This window comes from Canis lupus, chromosome 18, assembly GCF_048164855.1.
Source record: "Canis lupus baileyi chromosome 18, mCanLup2.hap1, whole genome shotgun sequence".
NCBI classification, from domain to species: Eukaryota; Metazoa; Chordata; class Mammalia; order Carnivora; family Canidae; genus Canis; species Canis lupus.
This window is the reverse complement of record NC_132855.1, coordinates 22055088-22077789: the sequence shown is the minus strand read 5'-3', so window position 1 is coordinate 22077789 and position 22702 is coordinate 22055088. Positions and strand designations below refer to the sequence as shown.

The window sequence follows — 22702 nt, the reverse complement described above, 5'->3', positions numbered from 1 at the left end:
TACATTCTATTAGGATGAAATCATGGAGGGTGAGTAGAAAATAAATGAACAATGAAAACTGAGGAAAATAAAGAAATAAAAAATTTCAGGAATTTCTTTCCATATTTTTTTAAAAAAATAGTGAGCTGGGTATCATCTGCTCTGGTTCTTAGATTTTGTGGATACATTTAAAAGAATAATTACGCCTGAGTGGTACAGTCAGTTAAGCATCTGACTCTTATTTCAACTCAGATCATAATCTCAGGGTCCCAGGATCAAGTCTCATGTCGGGCTCTGAGCTCAGCGGGAGTCTGCTTGGGACTCTCTCTCTCCCTCTGCCCCTCCCCTCCACACGCTTCCTCTCTCTAAATAAATAAATAAAGACTTTTTTTTTTAAAGGATAATGTAACAGTTTTGTTTTTTAATGTCAATACTTAAAACATGCCAGAAGTTATGTCCCCTGTAACTGTTCCAATTTGGGACAAAACCATTCAGATGCCAACCTAACAGTGTGACAAAGGTACACAAGTTTCAAAAATCTTTCAGAGGAGACACAAGCACAAGAGTTTGAGAAGCCCTGTTAAATCCACCGCCCTGCATGCTTTTTAAACAGGAGCTCCTTTTCCTACACAGCCCTTATCTATAATCTTCAGAAGGTACTGCAGGAAGCCACCCTTAACATAGTGGCCCAGGCCTCTGCCTCCTGCCCTGCGGTGGCAGGTATGCGCTTCTCAAGAACATCTGTTCATTCTTTCACTTAATCAATGTTACTTGAGTGGGTACTTGGTTCAAAAACCTGTGCCGGGCCCTCGGGAAATAACCTCTGGAATGACATTCAATGTTAAATATTTGGGAAGGCAGGTCATTTTTCCAAAAATTGAATTCTACTCTTAATTAAAATGGCTTCTTGGTTCTCTTGCCGGGACCCTGAAAAGGGGAACAAAAAGCCAATTTATAAGGAGGTCCATGTCAGAAAATACCTCCTTATTACTTAACTGGTGAGGAAAAAAACCATATGCACAAACTCAAGTAAGACAAGCTACGGGTAATATCAATATTCCAGATCTGTCGCTCAGTGCCCCCGGACTTTGCAAATGCCCTGAAGATTATGTGTATATGGAGTTCTGATCCGGAGATGATTTACCTGCCGCAGTCTGACCAGCTCTGTTGAACAGAGTCGGCTGTATTTTTGGGGGCTTAGAAGATGACATGAATATTGCCCATATTTATCACGGAGAGGAGACACAGAGTTGCAAGCTGCGTTTCTGAGATGGGAGGGCTCAGTCTTGTTTGTGTGCTGTTCTCCGACATACATGTTAAAGCTTCTTGCAAAGAGATATTTTTACTCTCTGTCATGTACTTAAATCCACCTGCCTTCCTTAACCTACACACACTAATTTGCACACTAGTGCACACTTCAGTGTGCTTCTTGAATGCGACTCTTTCTTTTTTGATTGTTTCAAGAAAAAAAAAATCCCTGGGGATGAAAACTCATCATTCCTTCTTGAACAACATGCGAAGCCTAACTCCTCTGGGGGGTAGATTTGTGGGATGCAGTCTGCAATCTAGTTTTTTGCCTCTTTGTGTTTTATTTTGTTTTGTTTTCAGCAGTCAAAGAGCCTGTCCTTTCACAGTGACTACTTAAAGTATCAAAAAGAGATCGGGTCCAGTGGTCTTAGAAGCTGACTCTAGGCATCAGACAACCTGAGGATTTCTGTTTGTTCCCTTTATTTACTCACTCGTGCAACAAATATTTATTGACTATCTATAATATTCAGAGCCCTGGGCAAGCAGTAGGCAGAAGTATCTGTATTCCATAGATTCAAAGCCATGCATTTTTCAACATCTATATTGTCTCTGAATTTGGGCTGTTGCCATGGCAATGCTTTTTTCTCAGTGTCACCCAAAGCAACTCCATGTGCTATGACCAGTGGCCTCTTAGATTTCCTTTTCTTTTTTTTTTTAATTTAAATTCAATTAGCCAATATACAGTACATTATTAGTTTCAGATAGAGTTTTCAATAATTCATCAGTTGTGGGACACCTAGGTGGCTCAGTGGATAAGCATTTGTCTTCGGCTCCTAGAGTCCCAGGATCGAGTCCCATATCGGGCTCCCTGCATGAAGCCTGCTTCTCCCTCTGCCTATGTCTCTGCCTCTGTCTCTCTGTGTCTCTCATGAATAAATAAATAAAATCTTTTAAAAAATAATTCATCAGTTGCATATAATACCCAGTGCTTACCACATCACACAGTTACCCCATCCCCCTACCCACCTCCCCTTCAGCAACCCTCAGTTTGTTTCCCAGAGTTAAGAGTCTCTTATGGTTTGTCTCCCTGTCTAATTTCTTCCCATTTGCCTTTCCCTCCCTTTCCCTATGATCCTCTACACTGTTATATTCCATGTATAAGTGAAACCATACAGTAATTGTCTTTCTCCAATTGACTTATTTCACTCAACATAATACTCTACAGTTCCATCCACGTTGATGTAAATGGTAGGTGTTCATCTTTTATGATGACTAATATTCCATTATATATGTATGTATACATGGTACATCTTCTTTATCCATTCATCTGTTGAAGGACATCATGGCTCCTTTCATAGTTTGGCTACTATGGACACTGCTGCTATGAACATTGGGGTGCAGGTGCCCTTCGGATCACTACATCTGTGTCTTTGGGGTAAACACCCAGTAGTGCAATTGCTGGGTCATAGGGTAGCTCTGTTTTCAACTTCTTGAGGAACCTCCATACTATTTAGGCCTCTTAAATTTGGTAGGTACTACTTGTCCATGTCTTCGCTTTCAGAGAAAGGGGGATATTCAAAATAAGATAAAACTCCAAAATTGTGAGAGTTTCCACCTACCAACCGAAGAAGAAGAAGAAGAAGGAGAAGAAAGAGGAGGAGGAGGAGGAGGAGGAGGAGGAGAACAAAAAGTAGTACTAGTAGTAGTCTTGGAGCTTGTGTGATTTGAAGATGATCTGTGTGTTTCATTTACTCACACTCTCCCTGGCCTTAGAAATAGATCATAACTGAGCGTGAATTATCTGTTGTTATCCTGTGGTTCTTAAATTCACAAATGACTTTTTTATTGCCGTAGAGTGAGCATGCGTGTCTCTGTGTAGTGCCCTCCACCAGGAAACTTATTTGAAACTTGACTTTTGATCCATTGTTGAAGCCATAATTTGAGGAGATTGTTTCTATAATATTTGGCAGAAATTAGTTAGAAGTATTATTATTTTTTTTAGTTAGAATTATTTTTAATGAAGCAAAAAATGATTTTTGTTACTTTTTTAAGGTTTTATTTATTTATTCATGAGAGACACAGAGAGAGAGGCAGAGACATAGGCAGAGGAGGAAGCAGGCTCCCTGCAGGGAGCCTGATGCAGAACTTGATCCCAGGACCCTGGGATCACACCCTGAGCCCAAGGCAGATGCTCAACTACTGAGCCACCCAGGCATCCCTTTTTCATTTAAGCATTTACGGAGTCTTTGGCAAGGGCCTGACACCACAAAGCACTGTTAGGGGACAGAAACAAACGGGGTATCACTTTTGCCTTCCCAGGACTTAGTCTAAAGGAAAAGGCAAATTGGTAAACTATGAATGGTCACATAAGATAGGATGAAATGAGTCCTGTAACCAAGCCCCACGGATGCCTACATGAGACCTGTATCATTCCACAGCATTACATTGACATTTAAACATAACAAAACAGAGGTTGTTCCATTTTCTCTGAAATGCGGCTCCATCAGAAAAGAAGACCCCAGGGGGAGCTCAGGACAATGTCCCAAGGCAACCCTTCCTCGGTTGATACAGAGACAATTCCCTTCCATGGGAGAGGCGAGGTGGGGGGGGTGGTATGAGGGGGTGTGGAGAATGGCAAGGACTGCTTATTTTAGAAACTTCATAGTCAGCCAAATTTTCTGTGCCTCCTAGAACTGCTGTCACTGCTTTCTATCCCATGATAGGTCATCTCAGTGATGAGTTGATGTCCTTCCTCTCATCCCAAGAACCATGTCCCCTTCCTTTTCAGCTCAGGCTCAGCTTCATCCCTTGTTGGGAGTCTCCCTCCCAACACTCTTGATTGCTTTCAGAATCATTCACTTTTGATCTCCTCATACAACACCATCTTCCCCTTCCTTGAACTACAAGCTCCTCCAGGCAGGAACCGAGACGGTGTGGCGCAAAGCAGACCCTACAAATAAATGTGTCTGTATCCAGGTGGAAAGAAAGGAAGTGAAAGAAGGGTAGACAACCTTTCTTCTTGCATATGTGGGTTTATTAACGTGAGGAAAGTTTGGGATGGCCACAAGCAGGAAATGGTACCTTAGACAGAGGAGAAAGTTCCCCTCTGGGCTTCCCGTCCTAAGAGTATCTGGAAGCAGTGCATCTCAACCTAATCTTTTGCCCCAGCACATGTGACCATTGATTTTCACACAAATGACAAATGGTTGGGGACCTGGTCAACTTACCTGGAATCCCCAGAGGGTTGACTTTCGAGTCACTTTTCTCTCTGTCCCAGTGTGCAAGTCATTAAAGGTGAAGTTATGGAAAAGATAATATTGAATCCACTCTCACTGATGGGGGGAAAGGCCAGTCACTTGCGAATTTTGCTGTTTTTTTGTTAGTAACGAATTTCTTGAGACAACTGGTTTGTAGACTCCCAGCACCACTGGCAGCCCCCTACACAGCACACTTTCTACTGCTCTTACCTTCCACTCCCTGTCCCCCACCCCAAGCCAGACACAGAAATTAGAACCCAAAGCAGCAGGAGCATCCAAAATGGTATCCAGCTTTCTTCTTTTAACTCATAAAATACCGATAAACCTGTCAACAAAAGGTTCAGATTTATTGATATTACCTGTTTAAAAAGGAGATCACCCATTCTAAATATGTTCATCTTATTGAAAAACAAGACACACAAAACCCTTTATTTCTAATATGCTCAGGTTTAGGCTGCCTGATTTGTACACCATCTGATCCTTTAATAATTCTGGGGAAATGAACTGGCTCATAGCCCTTCACCAGTGATGTGGAGATGCTCACGTTACAGTCTCATTTTCCCACCCTTTCCAGCCACAGGCTCCCTTACCCACATACCACAGAGTGGTGGTCACTAGATACATCAGATTGCCAGAGTTAGCGAGTGAAAGTATACAAGACCTGGCTAACTTCAAGTTTCTTTTTTTTTTATTTTTTATTTTTCTTAACTTCAAGTTTCAATTAAACAACAAATACCTTGTTAGGATGTGTATGCCTTATGCAATTTTGGGACTCACGCATACAAAAAATTATTTGTTGCTTATCTGAAATCTGAATTGACTTGAGCATTTGTATTTTATCTGGCAATCTTATCACCAGACACCATTGCTTGGGATTCACCATGCACCTTTATAGCCACCATTTCTTCTGAGTAAAGGGATTTGAAGTAGTTAAGTACCTGTAATGGTAGCACCTCAAGCATTGGGCAGTTTATCAAAGGAGAAAGATGTGGGGACTTCCTAGCATCTCAGAAATCCCATATGAGCACAGATCCAACTTGCCTGTGACAAAGAAGCCAGCCATAGTAATAAAGGAGAAGAGAGGTGGTGGGCAAGGATCAAAGGAGGGGAAGAGCATCATTCGGTGAGCACAGCAGACACAATGAACCGGGATACCCTGGTATCATACCAGAAGACTCAACTCTTCCTTCCTGAGTCTCCAGGGAAGTAGAGAACATGACCCAGTTCAGTGCTTTGGAAACCATAATATTCAGACAGAAGAACCCAACTGATTTTCAGCTTTCTTCCTTTTGCATCTTGGCTCAGGACTTCGATACAAGTTCTCATAAAGGCTTGGCACGTATCTATAGGTAGGAAATGGTTAGAGATACCTTGATAAGCTCAAAGAAACAGTTAAATCTGAGTGTGGATCATTTAATCATAGTATCTGGAATATATAAACATGGCACATATTATCTCCACCCCCCCCTCCCTTTTTGTGGCCTCAAAATTTGATCCAAGTCTGGGAGTTAAAAAGTCCCATTTTGTGTAATCAGGTTCTGGTTGAACATGATTGCTGAATTATTTTAAATTGAAGACACATGTCTGGAGGCTGAGCTGTATGTATTATTTCAGGATGGTGTCCATTAGGTCTTATCCACAGGGGCTATCTTCAACTTTTGCCACATTCAATGCATTCTTTATACATCAGTATTTGCAAAATGGTGAATCATATACAAGGGAAAATTGGAGGGAATATGGTACTCGTTAAAGGGTGATTTTTTGAAATTATCTTGAATGCATTATTCAGACCCGTTTCCAGTCTCCCCCGCTAAGGGTCCCAGTGCTGGTTGGAAATTTTCTGCGGGAGGAAAAAAAAGAATATTTTAAAGACAATAACAACGCATAAATAAACAAAACCATGCAGTTGTGCAAGACCCTTTTGCAAGGCTACATCTTTGGAAACTTTACAACTGAATCAACATTTACTTTAACTCCTTGTCAGCCCCAAACACTTGAAGTATCTTAATTGCAGACCTAAATCGTTGCCGCTGCCATGGGCTTCTCCCTTTGAATATATGTGTCCCTGAACCGAGGGTTTTCAGACTTGACTTCACAAGGGCAGACAGTTGATTTTGTAAATTGTTGCATCATGTCAAGAGCTCCTGAAGGACTGGAGGGTCTCTGGTTCACCGTGAGTTGTTGAGGGGCCAAGGGAAACCCTAAGGCTAAACAGTCCCGTGGCCGATTGCACCAAACATCATTCCCCCCCAGAGATGTCCTCCATGCCAGCAGCTGGGCCATCTGCTGGGTGGTGGTTGGTTTTAGCTGATTTAGTGAGGTATTTCCGCAGCAGAGGACTCACTCATTCAAAGTGTACAGTCAATGATGAGTACATTTACAGAGTTGCGCAACCATCACCACAACCTAATTTTAGAACAATTCCATCATCCCAGAAGAAACCTTGTGTCCATTTGCAGTAGATCCTCATTCCCACGGCCAGTCTTTAGCAATCAGTAAGCTCCTTTCTGTTTCTACAGATTTGCCTTTTCTGGATATTTCGTAAAAAAAGGAACCATCTAAATATGTGTGGGTTTTTGTTTTTTTGCTCTGGCTTCTCTCACTCGGCATAACTTTTTGAGGCTCATCCATGTTGTAGTATGTATCAGTACTTCATTTTTATTGCCAAAAAAATATTCCATCATATAGATATACCAGATCTTTGTTCACCCAGTCATCAGTTGGCAGACATTTCTTTGGGTTGCTTCTACTTTCAGGTCACTATGAAAAATGCAACTGTGAATGTCTATGTAAAAAAGGGTATTTTAAAATGAATTTGAGGGATGCCTGAGTGGCTCAGCGGTTGAGCATCTGCCTTCGGCTCAGGTCATGATCCTGGTGTCCGGGATCAAGTCTCACATTGAGCTCCCTGCGGGGAGCCTGCTTCTCCCTCTGCCTAGGTCTCTGCCTCTCTCTCTGTGTGTCTCTCATGAATAATACATAAAATCTTAAAAAAAAAACATAAAATGCATTTGAAACAAATAAAATAAAATGGATTTGAATGATTGTTAGTGTCATCCACAGTAAACTATAAATTGGATTTACTCTATGCTTTTGTTCAAGTGGCCTGTCAGAACATTCCAGAATCAAGTAGGCTCCTGAGTACTTTAAGACATTTTTTTATCAGAGTGAAAACCTTAGTGATTTCAGGACATGAAGTAGTTAAGAAAAAGGGAGGATGTTTAGAAATTTTGGGACTAAAAGCCACCTTTAGGATGGCCTCAGCTCCTTCTGTGCCAGGCATGACCAGGCTTTTGAAGAGCTCAGATCCACAAATACCAGTCGCACAGCCCTTCCTTCTGGCAGCTTCAGCACATGCTGCCTGATTCTGAACGTCCTGCTGCCTTAAATAATGTGGAGGCTACTCAGGGAGAAGTGAAGTTGGAAGTGGCAGGGAGGTGAACAGGTCATAACACGGGAACAGAGTTGTCAGGCTTTGTTTATTTTCATGCCTTCTAAGACTTCAGCAACTGATAGGAGACGCTGGCAATCCTGTCATCGAGGAATGAGCATTGTACACAATGGGGAAGCAGCTATATCGAAAAGTGCCCTTGCACGTTGCTCCCAAATCACCCATGTAGAGCCGTGAAAGACCCATGTCATGCGAAATCCCTTCCCAAGAGTCATCATGAGAGCAAGCATATAAAAAGCCAAATGGTTTCTAGAATGTGGTACTGATCAAAGTCAAGCCCAGCATTCTTGTCCTGGCAAGTCACTAACCTTCTCTGTGGCCTTGGCCAGGTCACTAACCTCTCCTGGCCCTGGTTTTCTCATTGCAAAGTGAACAAGTTGACATCCTGATTCTTGCCCATGGTTTTTTTTCTATTCAATATACTGTTTCTCTGGCGACTTTGAAAATTTAGACTTTTGGAACCCACATTTAAAAAGCGAAACCAGTATTATCATCCTGTTAGCAATCAACTTACTGATGTCAAGAGACACGATCTGGAACACCAACTGGTGAATAATTAGCATTTGGAACACAATTTTTTTGAATGCCACACAGCGTCCCAGTGGCACTCCAATACTATTTGCAGATAGGAAAATTGTTGTTGATTTTTCAACATATTCTCTTGCAAGTCGTTTAGCTTCTTTTGTGTCAGAGTTGGGAATTAAACCAACATTTTAGGGCTTCCAGACCTTTATTGTATCAATTAATCCGGATTGCCTGGAAGCAAAGAAAATAATCATTCAAAGGCCTGTGTAAAATAATCCACCATTAGAAAAAAAACTCTGACTCACTGGCCCCCAAAAATGCACTTTTCCCTCTTGTTTTTGTTTTTCAGTTTAGGTTCTTATTGGGGTGGTGAGATCCTGCTGGAGAAAGGGGTTGGAAGGGGTTACATTTGACAATAGGTGGTAAGACTCTATTCTCCCAAGAAGAAAGAATGCTCCCCGCTGAGAAGAATGCCAGCCAATCTTTTACCCCTTCTTCCTTGGTTGTCTATGTCCCTCTCTCACCCAGGAAGCAATGTGACATCTGCCCAGCCCCTCAGACACACAGCCAGCTGTAGAAGGTTGACACTGCTTTCATTAGGACTTTCAAGTACATCTCTTAATGGGAGGCAGCAGGCTCTGTCCACCCCTTCATGGCAAGGATCGGCAATGGGGCCTGGAGGGTCTCCCGTCCTTTCAACTCCTCCATACACAGCATTCCAGAGCCCTGGCATTCTGATTATTCTTCAAAGCCAGTGACCAGCCCAGTAGTGAAAGAAATCTGGGGACAGATGGTATGAAATTGAAATCACATCATCACTAGCCTCTCCCAAATGCTGGCCTGTTACTTTGGCGAAGCTCCACAAAGCTCTGTGGCACTCATGCTGATCTGATGGAGGCCTGTGTCTTGAATGTGGATGCCTGAACATCAGGGCTGATAGAGAGGGGGCACATTAAAGAGGAAATTGCATTAATGTCGTGTGGTCCCTCCATGGAAATCAGAACCACATGTGCATTTGAAGAAGTCCACATGCCACCAGACAAATGAAGAGGTCTCTTTCCACTTACAGACCCATCTGTTGTAGAAGAACAATCCCATATTACTGAGAAAGCCATTCTGTGTTGGAAAGGGAGCCCAGTCCTTGAGATAAAGATGACTATAAAGGTTTGTTTTGTTTTTGTTTCCTGACTTTCATCTTTGAATTTAGCTGAAAGGTAAACTCATAAGGCCATCTAAGGCCACATGCACCGCTCCTTGAGGAGATCCCAACCTTCTCGTTTGATTGCTGTGGTTGGAATAGCAAATCATCAGGGGAGTGGAACAAAGTGAGAGGAAGAGGAAGGGCCCCTGGGGACGCTGGAGATTCACAGAGAAGCCTTCCTGGTGCTGGTCCCACTCCTTGCAATCGCTAAACTTTCATAAATGCCCCCAACAGTGTATGGAAGCTATCAGGATGCTTTGGTTGGTAGCGGCTCCTAGCCTGATGGTATTAGTTTATTTTTATGGTGAAGAAATACACTTCCTCCTCTCTTAAATATTGCAAAAACAGTATGAATATTGTATAAGACTATAAACGTAAAAGATTTTAAACGGCATATTACATTTCTTCGAGTTCTTACTCAAAAAAGCAAATGTAATTATTAAAGAGATTAATATCTTTTTCTACCCTGTTGTCATCCCAAAAGGAGGGAGAAAAGCAGGGAATTTGAGGTTTGATGGTTTGTATTTAAAAATCCCTGCCTCTCCACCTATTTCTTAGATGATTAAAAAGAGTCTGAATTTTAGCATCCTTATTTATAAAAATCAGCATAGTGACAATAATAATAATTATTATTATGGCAACTTTAATGATTATTATGAAAATGAAATGCTTTCTAAATGGTAAAGTCCTAATTGAAAGTTACTTACTATTATCCCTAAAAGGATAAAAACTCAGTAAATTCACCGAAGCATCTGGAAAAGTTTTGTCTTTCGTACAGGCTTGTCATTAGTGTGAGATGCAGAGAAAAACTCTGAAAATACCAAGATGAGAAGTGAGCTAGTTTGAACAACTTCCTTGTCTGCAGCTCTCCTTCCGATCATGTCTCCAGGACTTCCTCGCTCCTTGAGCATACTTCTGTATGCTTCATAAACGGGACAATATTGCTGTCAAAGCACTCAAAGTCATGTCAGAGAAAATCCTCCCACCATCTTGCATCTCTTCCAACACCCTTTCCTTGGAGATCAGACGCATTTTCCTGGCAAGATGTTCATTATTCAGATGTTGCTTTGCAATTTCCTTCAACTTCTGCTCTCCTGCAGGTTAGTTCGGGATACAGGGAAAACTTTGAAGAATGAGAAATCAGAGTCAATTGTGGACAAACTTCTGGAATAGTACCCGCAAAAATAGGCTTTGACAATATCATCTTCGTCATGGTTGATTGTAAGTGATTCATCACTTTATCACTCCTTTGTTATTGTAAAAAAATAAATACTGGAGTCCTGAGTTTCTAAATTAATAAAACCCCTCATCGACGACACACTCTTCCTTTAATAACTTATTCCAGACACAGACCCATTGAATGAACATGTACTGATCATATGCTTAAACGGATCACAGTACAGCATGGAATTATCCATGCCTCTGAAAGTCGGGAGTACGTTGAGGTTTTCTTTGGTTAATTCATGGGGAGAAAGTAGGAAGGATGGGACAGGGGACAAGCAGTTATGATACTAAACAGAAAAGGGATCTGAGTTTGGACAAAAGGAGCCTGAGATGGCATGCTATTTAAAGGACTCTAGCTTTCTAAGGTTACATGCTGCCAAAAATCTGTATGAAAATTACAGTCTTTGGATCGAGTTGGGCATCATATGGATAAAATAATGAGATACTCTTAAAATCTTTCATTTTCATCTGGATATTATAGAGACAAGCAGTTGTTTCTGCAACCCTGCAAGCTAAGCATTTTGAAGCTTTTCTGAAGGGGGCTGGTCAGGGAAACTTTTGAAATTTTGATAAAGATCCCTCTTCTAAGACAAAAACAAATACCAAACTTCGCTCGACAGAGGCCACAGGCATTTCATGAATTGCCTGGATTTCGTATTGCAGTTACCCGAGGCACCTCTGTACCTCCTGAATTTACTCCCTTCTTAGCTACTTTTCACATAAATTATGGACATGATAACAATGGAGGCTCTCCTGACGAAAAAAGCCACGTGTCATAAAGAAGCCTGTGATATTATTTATGTAAGCAACAGTATTGATGATTACTAAGGTCATATGCGATAAATAGTAACTTTTTGTTTCCAAAGCTTTTTCAGCCCTGAATACACAGCAGATGACAAACACATCACCCTTTTGTTACCTTCTAAATATTATCAGTTTAATACAAAATAAATCTATTTTCTGGAAATGATTCCCCAATTCTTTGCTGTCCAGAAATTCTTTACGTCTATCCATCTGTTTATTTAACTGCCAGTCACCACTGTAACAAACTCCTTCAGAGAGAAGAAACAGGTAAAATCAGCTTGGGAGAAAAATCCTAGTTAGAGAAATCCCAGATAAAGAAAAGAGCTAACACATATAGTAACTCCTTTCTGTAGCAAATGATTCTGGACTAAATCTCTTCCATAACAAACAAATTGTCCATCCAAATGAAACCTGAGTTTTATTTTTAAAGTATAGTGTTCTATTATTTTTGAATAATGATAGGAGGTGCAATGTGCCAGCATTTCTTCCCCATTTTATTGAGAATTAAGATATATCAAAACTCTTTTATAACATACATCAAAAGCACATAAAGATCTTTTAAATTTGATGAAAGGTTCTCAAATCAACTTTTTGAAAGACGTTATCTTATTCTGAAGCAAATAGTTGCATAAATTCATACTCTTTCTTATTAACAATTTTTAAAAGTATTTCTTAGAATAAAAAATTGAAAGCCTCTCCCAGCCAATTTAAATGTCGAAAATTAATTTCAAACAACCAAAAATTATATATATAAAAAAAGGCATTCTTTGGTTTTCATTTTCACCAAGCAAATTATGGTGTTGAAAATACCCGGGTCAAGGAATTTCCTCATGCCACAAAGCCTCTTGTGTTATTTACCAAAGAACCAAAAAAGAAAATAATTACATATGGGCAGGTTATATAGGTGAGAATATTGTTTAATTGTTTAAATGGAGTCTCCAAGGTGGCTGCTTTATATAAGAAAAGAGCCCACAAACATAAATTTTATAAGTGGACTGCTCTGCGTTTGTAGAGGGAATGTTTCCCTTTCAGAATTACAGATACATAAAAATCATGCGTCTCCGCTGGTGAAACCAGTAAACGTTCATGTGTTCTGTAAAAACTTAAATGCTAGAGGCCAATACTCACAAAATTTAATGATCTTTCTGCTAATAAAAGCCAACTTCTTAAAAAAAAATAAAGGTAAGGAGAAGAAACAAAACATATACATTCCAAGTGCAGTATTTCCAAATTTCGTAGAAAGGGGTGTGTGAAATCACCTATTTTATGTTTTTAGTTTGTTTATGTTTATTAAAATCAATTCTATTCATAGAAATCAATGGATGTGTGAAATAAATACTGATGTGTCTGGGTCATCTTGTCAGGCCTTGCTTTGAAGGTAACCAGCTCTTGTTGAAAAAAAAAATGACAATCAGGTAAAATAAGAATGAAGTTGGTTTTATAAAGCAAAACAAATAAAGAAAAGAGGTGGGGAGGACAAAACCTCATAACAACCCACTTTCTTTTATATATGTTTTGCCATTAAATTCAGGGATTTTATGCCCTGGGTGCATGATGTTTATCATGGACCCCTTACCGATGTGTTGTATGTTAAGTTTCTCTTTCATTATTTGGAACTCAGCATGTCTCTCTTAAAATCAAATATTCCACTGGGTGGGAGGATTCCCTGGCTGGCCCACGTAATTCAGAATAACCCACAATGTAGCTTGCTCTATGTCGAGTAGTGTTCACATGGCTATCAGGTGAAACACTTCCTATAGAAAAACTCATTCTCCATCTCATCACCGGGTATCAGTCCTACTACCATGGGGACCACAGGAGTGGCTGGGAATGAGAGGGAAAAGAGAGACACGGTGGTTAATCCTGATGACCATGGATGCCTCAGTTCTCTAGGATTATTTAAAAAGATAAAATCGTGACTCTTCTAAGAATATAAAAAGAACTTGTGTCAAAGTTTTTTTTTTTAACTCATTAGTTAATGAGGGGACATAAGATGTTTTGCCATGGGGTCAAAATTCAAGGAATCTCACATATATGGGCAATAAGGCATACTGAGATAAGTGTACATAGAATGGCAAAAGGGTCTATCCATACAGACAGCAATGATCAACTATTCCACTAGACACGAGTAATTTGCACATCTATAGATAAGAGTCATTTTCATTATTGTTAGTTTTCTACAACTTGCAGAATTATAAAAAAGCTGGAAAACAAGGAAAAACAGAGATAAATGCATGGATGCATCAGAAAGGACAGTCAGTAACTTCTCTTTCATCTGCCACAAAGTGTTTCATGATTTTTCCTGACGCTGTGTGTAACAACGGAGTCCTTCCAGGTCAGTCATATCCCTGATACTGTGAATTGGGGGGAAAAAATGCTGAATTCCAGAGAGCAATTCCCCCTCACCGTCTACTAATAAAGTCCATAGCAGGGCTGCCCAATAGAAATATAGTGCAAGCCACAAATGCAGCCGCATATGTCATTTTAAATTTGCTGGTAGCCACTAAAGGGAAGGGCCACCCAACGTCACATTTAAAAAAGAAAAAGAACCAGTTACAATTAACTTTAGTTAAAATATTTACTAAATGTATGCAATCATATCATTTCAACATGTAACATATAAAAGAATTAATAAGGTAATCTGTATTCTTTTTTTTTCCTTGCGATTACAAACTTTCAAAAGCCAGTGTATATTTTACACTTACAGCCCATCTTAATTCCAAGTAGCCACATTTCAAATGCTTTACTAGCCACATGTGGCCAGTGGCGACCAGAGAGGGCGGGTCTGTATAAATAAAAAATTCATGAGCTAGCTAGTTTTGCATTTTTCAAAATAGTAATTAAAACATTTAGGTCTATGTCGGCCCTTTCTGTCTCCATACCATTATTTTTAAGGTAGTCAGGTTCTCTGATTGCCTCATTTTGGAATGAGGCATGATCGATGCCCAGGGAAACTCTAATTTGAAGCGGTTGCCTAGTGTGGCCCTGCGAATTTTCTCATTAGCAGCCTGCACTGTTGTCTTTTCCCGGGGAGACCATACTCACCCCTGTGATGTGAGAGCGAGAGAGCGATGAGCACATGGGGACACAGCGATAACTGTAATAATAAACATAATATTGCTTTGCCTGTCACCTGAGTATGACAGCGCCTGTCAAAAAAATTAACTTTTTTATTTTCATCTCCCCCTTGTGAGGTGAAGAGAGGAGGGACATTTCTCATAATCCCTCTTTCACTGAAGAAAGACAAGACACACTTTGCTCCTGTGCAAGAGTGTAGCTAAGGTGTATCCCCACATCACATCTTGTATATTGTAGAGAGACCTCCACTGGACACAGACAGATCCCATTCAGAGTTCTCCCTCTCGAAGGCACCTCAGCACCTCATGGGCACCACAGCATCCTTGAGGCGGCTGCAGGACGGTGTCAGGGCCAGGTGGCTGGGAGCAAGAGGGAAATGGAAGGGGGGGGGCCTGCTTCTCTGTGGAGCCAGAGCAGGGATGGTGTGGGGAACCTCCCTCTTTAAACCGACATGTTCCAAATCTCTATATTTACTGACTGCTTTTTACTGGGGCTCCCCCCCCCCATGGATTTCTGAGAAAAGAATGAAAGTCCCAGGGTCAGACAACCCACTGGGATCCCTCATAAAAAACTTTATTTCAGATCGTTCTGGAGTAACATTGGAATTCTTCCTTTCCTAGCATAGTCTAGTGTTTTATAGAATCTGAGCCAGGAGACTAAGCCACGGGGCTGTGTGTGTGTGTGTGTGAGAGAGAGAGAGAGAGAGAGAAAGGCAGAGACAGAGTCAGAGACAGAGATAGAGCAAAGGAGAGACTGAGAGAGAGAGAAAAGCCAAAGGCGACTGTCCTGAAACCCCAGACTTTTTCCCCTTCCCCATTTTCTTAGGATCCAAGGAACTAAAATCAGTGCCCAGTGGCCTATGGATTGCCTTTCAATCCCTCCCCCTCGGCCCATACCCTTTCTTGAACTTTCAGAAGAGCATGCAAGTCCTTCTGCCCCCCCAACCGTCCAGTGAAGCATTTGGACTCTGGTGGCTGCCATTTGCAATCGTCACCTCCCACCCACGAGAGTGGCACCTTTGCCACCCGGGTGACAGTCATCCCATTCAACCACCAGTGTCCGTCTGTATTTAACATTAGCTGCTTAATAGTAACCTATTGAAGCTCTAGCCCTATAATGTTGGAGTAAGGAGGGGCATCGTTCAGAAGGGACGACATGTGCTGAATTCAAGAAGGGGGCTATTGCCTTCCTACTATAAACAGAAATGATTATAAAACCAGAACCCAGAAAGGTCTCCTCACCCTTCATTCTGGCGTGAGGGGGTTTCGTTTCTCTGCAAGGCCTTCTTTGAGTGCTGGCTTCTCCAGGTTTTCGCCGCATTCCAGGGAGGGAGATAGAAACCAAAGCAAACAAAGTGCCCCCAAAGGACCCTCTCCTCCCTCCAGAAAGCTTCTATTTTTAATTCTCTGCAGCTTTTAAAACAGTTGAATGGGGAGGTTTCAACAGTCTGTGGTGGAAGAGAATTCCTGCTTTCTCTAAGGACGCCCACTTTAGATAATCCCAGCTGGCCATGGGACCCAAGGGCCCGGGCTGGGCCAACGGGTTTTCTTGGCAGTTCCTTTTCAGCACACTCTGTCATCACAAAGTAACTTGTAACAACTGTGTTTTCGTCTCCACAAAGAAGTAGAAAGCGTGTTTGGAGCTGCTTGCTAACTGCATGCAAAGCCTATCTACTTTCCCCTGAGCTCTGATGCTACAAACACCTTTCACCAGTCTAGTGCCTGGTACTTCATGTGGGCACTTGACTTTCAACTGAGGATCCATAGGCTCTTTGTGGGATTTCTCATCTGCCCCACATCTAGGCCGCAAGGTGTGTGGCAAAAGGCAAGCCCATCTTTGCCATGTGGGGAAACATGGCAGACACATGGGACATGGCAAGTGGTTTCCCCCAAGCATGGACAGAGGGATGTTAGCAGCAAAAGTTAACATTCCTTGCAAGGCTCTGTCTGGTTCAGGGCCTCAGGGCCACGCATTACAGGGTGCCATCCACTAGGATCCGATGAGCACTGTTGTCCAGCCGCTGGGATACCCAGTCAGCAGACGTTTCTTGCACCCCGATTCCCAACAGTCTGTGCTATGGCCACACTGGTCCAAGGTGGGAGCAGCACTGGGCAGCCCTGAGCATGGGGACCAGGGGAAGAGCAGAATTTCTTGGGCTGTCCTTCTGTTAGCCCAGGCTGCCTCGCTTCAGCTGTCTCTATCTGCAGGGCGCCCTTTCAAAAAGACATATTTAAGGCAATTGGCCATAGAAAGTACTAGACCCAAATAACCTCTCAGGGTTCCTAAGGACAGGCCTTGCAGGGTGGAAGGAAGCGCCAAATTAGCTGCGGGTGTGAAGGTGATGAGAAGGGCTTCAGCCGAGTGGAGAGTTAGACAGCCCGGATTTCAAAGTTCTCTCTGCCTCCTAATGTTACAGCCATTAAACCAAGAATTTAAATCCTCTGCCAAAATGCTCTTTCCTAATACAGATTTCTTACTTGGCAAAATACTGCTTATAAATGTCTCCTCCTCTTCACTCCAGCTTTCAGAGCTCAACTAAAGCCCATTTTATATTAAATAAGGAACAAAGCAGTAGAGACCGAGAGAACTAATGTGCCTGGCCCATCCCCTGCCCGTTGTTTCATCTCAGCTCTGAATCCAGTGAAGCCCTATTAGTAATTCAGCCATGAACTTGCTGCATAAACTGGGGGAGATCTGGAGCATATGTTTTCAATTCATTTACACTTGACTCCTCAAAACAGGCTGCCTTTTTTAAAAGAGCTATTTGATGTTTAAGGAATTATTTCCACCTTTTAAAATAAACCTTCCAGAGTCTTTCTCCGTCCACAACGGGAAGCTGAAAGGATGCTAAAAGAATAGGGACTCAAGCACAGTAAGGTTCAGGGACGGTTCAAGACTCAGAGCCATGAATTTAGAGAGGGTTCAAAAGTTGGCAAAGTGAACCCTCTCATCCCTGCCCACAAATAATAAATAACAATCACAACAAGGAAGAGGAGAAAGGGGAAAGCCACTGGAAAGCCATAAGTTATCCTGTCTTCAGCCTTACAGCTCTCTCCAATAAAGCAGGAGTTCTTCAGAGGACTTCAGTTGTGCTGCCTGCAGGGAGCTGCGCCTGTGTCTTCTGTCGTAAATTACCTTGCCCGGGATAAGCTTTCCTCCAGGTCCAACAGACAAGCAGCTCTGCAAGACCCATCACCCAGCTCGGGGCTTCTTAAATTATCCTTCATCTGGTTGTGACATCTGAAAAGCTAGAGGGAGAACGATCACCCCCAATCTGACCTTCCCATACCGCTAGGGCTTTCTTTCTTATAAAGGACTCCACCACAAGAAATAGACACAGCAGCATCCTATTTGCAAACAGAAATAGAGCTTTCCATCCACACGATGTTTTCAAACTTGTCCACGCTAAACTAAGGATTTTTTTTTTTTCTTTTTCATTGAGCTGTGACCCTCGGTCCTTTTCCCAACTGACATAGCCATCCCGACGCTTCAAATCATGAAGCAAGGAAGTGAGGCAGGGCTGGAGGGAGATTTCAGTTTCCCTTCATTTGCACTTTGCAGTCAACAACCTGGCTGCAGCTTCCCAGCTGTATTCAGATGACTGTGCGCAGACAGCCATGTGCCCACAAACATGTGAGGACCTAGACTTTTTGAGTAAATGGCAGCAGCGCCTTGAAATGTGATCAAGCCTTGGGAACAGGTACCAGGCCAAGAGAAATAACTCTTATCCATAAACAGTTCCATAGTAAATCAAAAAGCCTTTTCTTCCATATGTCACCTGACATGTTTAATTTGTCTGCTTTGACAGGACTGTGGCAAGCAGAGCTGACCGTTGGTGAAATTAGAACGGGCCTTTGTGAAGAAGGGCAGGCCATCAGGCGTGGAAGGGCACGGTGAAGGGTGGGCATCTTAGAAAAGCTAGTGGGCTCGCCCCGTGTGATGGAGCCTGAAAGAAGGGAACAAAGATTTCAGGCATTACAGGTTTGAAACACATTCAGCCAATGGGCAGACACAGTAACGGTCCTATCATTCAAGAAATTACTTTTTTCTCTCCCGTGCTTCTGCCTAAAATTCTACCTTTATCATAAAAGCTAGGAGATAACATAGATCCATTCATTTTCATTTCAGCTTTTTACCTCTGGAACACAAGATTTACACCAGAGACGCAAAAATGTACTCTTCCCAATGTCTGCACCTCTTGAACAAGGGGGAGCCAGTGGATTTGTTAGTATCAGGTTAGCTAACATTGGATCTGGTCATACAATTTGTTGTGAAAGGACAACAAAAGGAAGAGCTCTTTATCTGGAGAAGGAACACACCTTGAACTGGCCAACAAAATGGCCTGTGAATACCTACACTTTATTTATTTAGGAAGAAGGGATCCTGGGGACCAGCTATGAAGCCAGACGCTCCCTTCCCTAAACTAGCCAGGACACCCTCATCGCCATGGTATCAAAGAAGACATTATCTTCATTTCTGAATCTCTGTGGAAAGCAGACCATTTAATCCTTCCCTGCGAAGTAGGAATCATCTATGCTCAGCTTTGCAGATGAGTAAATAGAGACCTGGACAGAGATCAAGTCATTACCCCAAAGCAACCTAGTGCCAAGAACTGCATTCAACTTGCCATCGGTGATATACATATACCTTAACTCTTTATTTTTGCCCATTTCCTCCTTTCTATTTTAATATCAGGGAAGTATGATCCACATCCATAAAAGTGCATAAATAGTCAGTTCCACAATCCAGCATCTGGATCAAGAAACAGATCATTTCTGACTCCCAAGCCTCCCTGGTGCCCTCCTTCATTACTTGCCCCCGTCAACAATTATACTCCATTTCCCGGTTCGTACCAGGGGTGCAGGGTGGGGGATACCATATTTGGTTATGAGCACGTGCTTTGGAAGCAGCCCGCCTGGGCTGGAATCCTGCCATAGCTTTGACAAGTTGCTTCACTTCTCTGTCTCAGTTTTCTCAACTTTAAAATGGGGTTGTTCACAGAACCGCCTCACAAGGTCATGGTGAAGATTAAATGCTAGTACCTCCAAAGAGCTGAGATCAAGGTAAATAGAAAAGCTCGGGGCAAACTTTGAGGACGTACCAGCTACTATTATTGCTGCAACATTTGCTCCCTCCTCTCAGAGACTGTCCATGGGAGACTGAGAATATCCGATATCAGGACAAGGGAGAGGAAGACAGATTCCAAGCAAGCATGTGCTGAATGTCAACAGAAGAAATAAACCCATCTCTAGGTTGGGGAGAGGATTAGAGCCGAACAGGGTGAGGACGAGCTAAACTAGACAGCTTTCCAGTTGCCCAGATTCAAGTTGTCTGAGTAAAACTATTATTTGAAACAATATGCTGTGTATCTGTGCAAATGCACACACCAAAGAGAAACAGGTACACATGTTGTTTTAGATCATCCATGAGCTTTCTGTGACTCTCACAGTCTAGATTTCAATGGATACTTTTAAATTTCCCGCAGCAGAAAGAAATGGGCATGGCATTTCAACCCAATTCACAGTGTAATTCCTGACATAACTTTTTAAGTGAAATAGATTCAGGCATTTTTCCATGGCACATTTTTTCTTTTTCTTTTTCTTTTTTTTTTTTTTTCGCCACTTGCAATTATTTTTACCCATTAAAGTTAGAACTTCTCAAACTTCTCTGCAGTGTAAATCAAAAGTAAATAGATTGTTTGAAGCATAGGTTCTGAGAAACCAGAAGCCTCAGGAAAACAAAAACACAAGATTGAGAACTTGCCATGCAAATTTCCTTTCTTTTTTTTTTTTTTTCCCAGCCCAAAGGGAGGCATTTACTGCAACATCTACAGATTTAATGAAATACTTAACCAAGTTATCAAAGTTAAAAAAGAAAAGATAGAGAATGGTACAAACATATGTCAAGTAATACTAAAAATGACAAGCATATAATAGCAATTTGAATGAGTTGACTACAATAAAGCATTAGCACAGTTTAGGTTTCCAACAAATGTGACAAAGATTGAGGCCTGATACATTGATTTGTGCAGTGAAGACCAAGTTCAGGAAAACTCAAAATAAATTAGGAAAGAATCATGCCTGATTCCTCTCCATCCCTGATCCACCCCTGCATCCTCACCCTCCCTCTCTTGCCTCTGGTTTTCCTTTTCATATTTGATTGTGAGATAAGCAGACCAGAGATAACTACTAAACTCTAACACTGTGCACTTTCCAGTTCTGATAGATCTTTTCAAGATCTTACAGACAATGTTACTTACAGAGCTTTTCAACAGCGTGGCCATGTGGCCGGCCAGGCCCTCTGTCGAAAAGGAACAGAACGCTTCCTTGTGGGTGGCTGACTGGAGCTGGAACAGTACATGATGTTCAAGATAAGAAAACGGAAGTTCCGAGCACTGAGCTTGTGTGGTTTAACCAAATGAGGTAAAAGAAGAAATGGAAGGACAGTGAGAAGCTGCCTTATATGCAGCTTCATGTCAGAGCCGGTGCGGGGATTTGGAGTCGGGCAGCAGCTCTCCCAGTCAGGGTGGGATGGCCTCATCCCTGCTCCTTTGCGCTGCAAAGATAAAAATATGAGATGAAGCAGCTTTGTTACCTTTTAGGGATATTGTAAATACCAAAGAGATCATTGTAAAGTGAGTTTTAATGCCCTTGAACTTGCTTGGGAAGATAAAGTAAATTGAATTTATAAATTCTAGTCCAGCTGCTGAAGACTGTGTCCACCCATTTCCAAAACCGGGGATTACTGGTTGATCCCTTAGATTCCTCCAAAGCTTTCAGCAATTGCACTCACTCTGAGCAGGATGCTGGCCACCATCACGGCCACTGCAATTGGCCTCCAGACTCTGACCCGAGCTGACCCAAAGGTGGACCGCATGACCAACTTGCCATCCAGAAGAAGCCCATATTACCACCACCTTCTTCTGAACCTTGGGTTCCTCATCTGTAAAATGAGGATGATAAATAAGATTATTGGTTCCTGCTGCATGGGGGTATTTCTGCTCCACCTGCTGTAACCTACAGGCAAGCAGGGTAATAGACCTGGCCATAGCTAGCTCTGTGACCCTTAGCAGGTCGCTTCACTCTCTGGCTGTCCATGTCCTCATCTGTAAAACAGGAAGAAGGTGAATTCAATGGCATATGAGTCTTGTTTTAACTTGGCTTCTCTCATTTTGACACATTTTTTGGTCTCTCTCTTGTTCGTGGACTTCTGACAGGAGCTAGTGATGTCCCTGGCTTCATCCTCAGCTCTTCTCCATGGATACAACTTAGATTCTCCCCTTATAGGTCAAGAGGCTCACATCAACTCAGGTCCCACCAGTCTGGCTAGAGCTCACCTCGGCCTGATCATCCCTCATCAGGGGAAGGGGAGGTGGGGGTATGAACTGACCCCCATCAGGAAGCCATTGCTAAATAAACAAAATTGGCTTCTTTCTCCTCAGCCCCTAGACTCTCCTCCTTGACTCACCCCTTATGCTATCTTCTGGGATGGTGCTTTTTGTTTTTTTCAGGTATTCTTCTCAGTAAAACATTTTTTAGCACAAACACCAATACAGATTAGATTTATACAGTATATATATCTAATGCCCTGCTGCTACGTTTTGTGCATTCTGAAAACACAAAAGCAGTTCCCAAGAGTCCAAGAGCAGGTCCCCCGGCCTGAATGAGCCCCTGTTCTCAGCACAAGAGCATCACCCAAAGTCAGGTCAGCTCTGGGCAAGTGATCTGTGTCATCAAGCAGGGCCCATGCTCAGTAGGGTCCCTTGCTTGGTTAAATCAGGTATGTCACCAACTTGAAATTCTTAAAATTTTCATCCTTAAACTCATGAGGTCCAATGGGGCAAAGGGGCATGCATGTGAACAGAGGAGATATGCACAACATAGGTGTCCCTCATCCCTTGCTCCCCTATTCACATATAGCTTTGGCAATGCCTCT

General features: G+C 42.1%; 2 long non-coding RNA genes across 4 annotated transcripts in view; one reads left to right on the top strand and one right to left on the bottom strand.

The window, feature by feature from the left end:
• Positions 1–11322, top strand: part of LOC140608844 (uncharacterized) — a 177923-nt gene extending 166601 nt beyond the window's left edge. Inside the window, exon 4 of the long non-coding RNA XR_012010843.1 lies at positions 10762–11322. This is a non-coding gene — a long non-coding RNA (uncharacterized lncRNA). The remainder of the gene's footprint in view (positions 1–10761) is intronic.
• On the bottom strand, positions 4813–21673 carry LOC140608843 (uncharacterized). 3 transcript variants are annotated; one of them, XR_012010841.1, is made up of 6 exons: positions 21560–21673; positions 21027–21322; positions 18620–18713; positions 14735–14786; positions 8450–8691; positions 4813–6324 (listed from the first exon to the last, which is right to left on the bottom strand). It is a non-coding gene; the product is annotated as an uncharacterized lncRNA (long non-coding RNA). The 3 variants fall into 3 exon arrangements; XR_012010839.1 differs by lacking the exon at positions 14735–14786 and having other exon boundaries at positions 21560–21667; XR_012010840.1 differs by lacking the exons at positions 8450–8691; positions 14735–14786 and having other exon boundaries at positions 21560–21667.
• Between the last annotated feature and the right edge of the window lie 1029 nt (positions 21674–22702).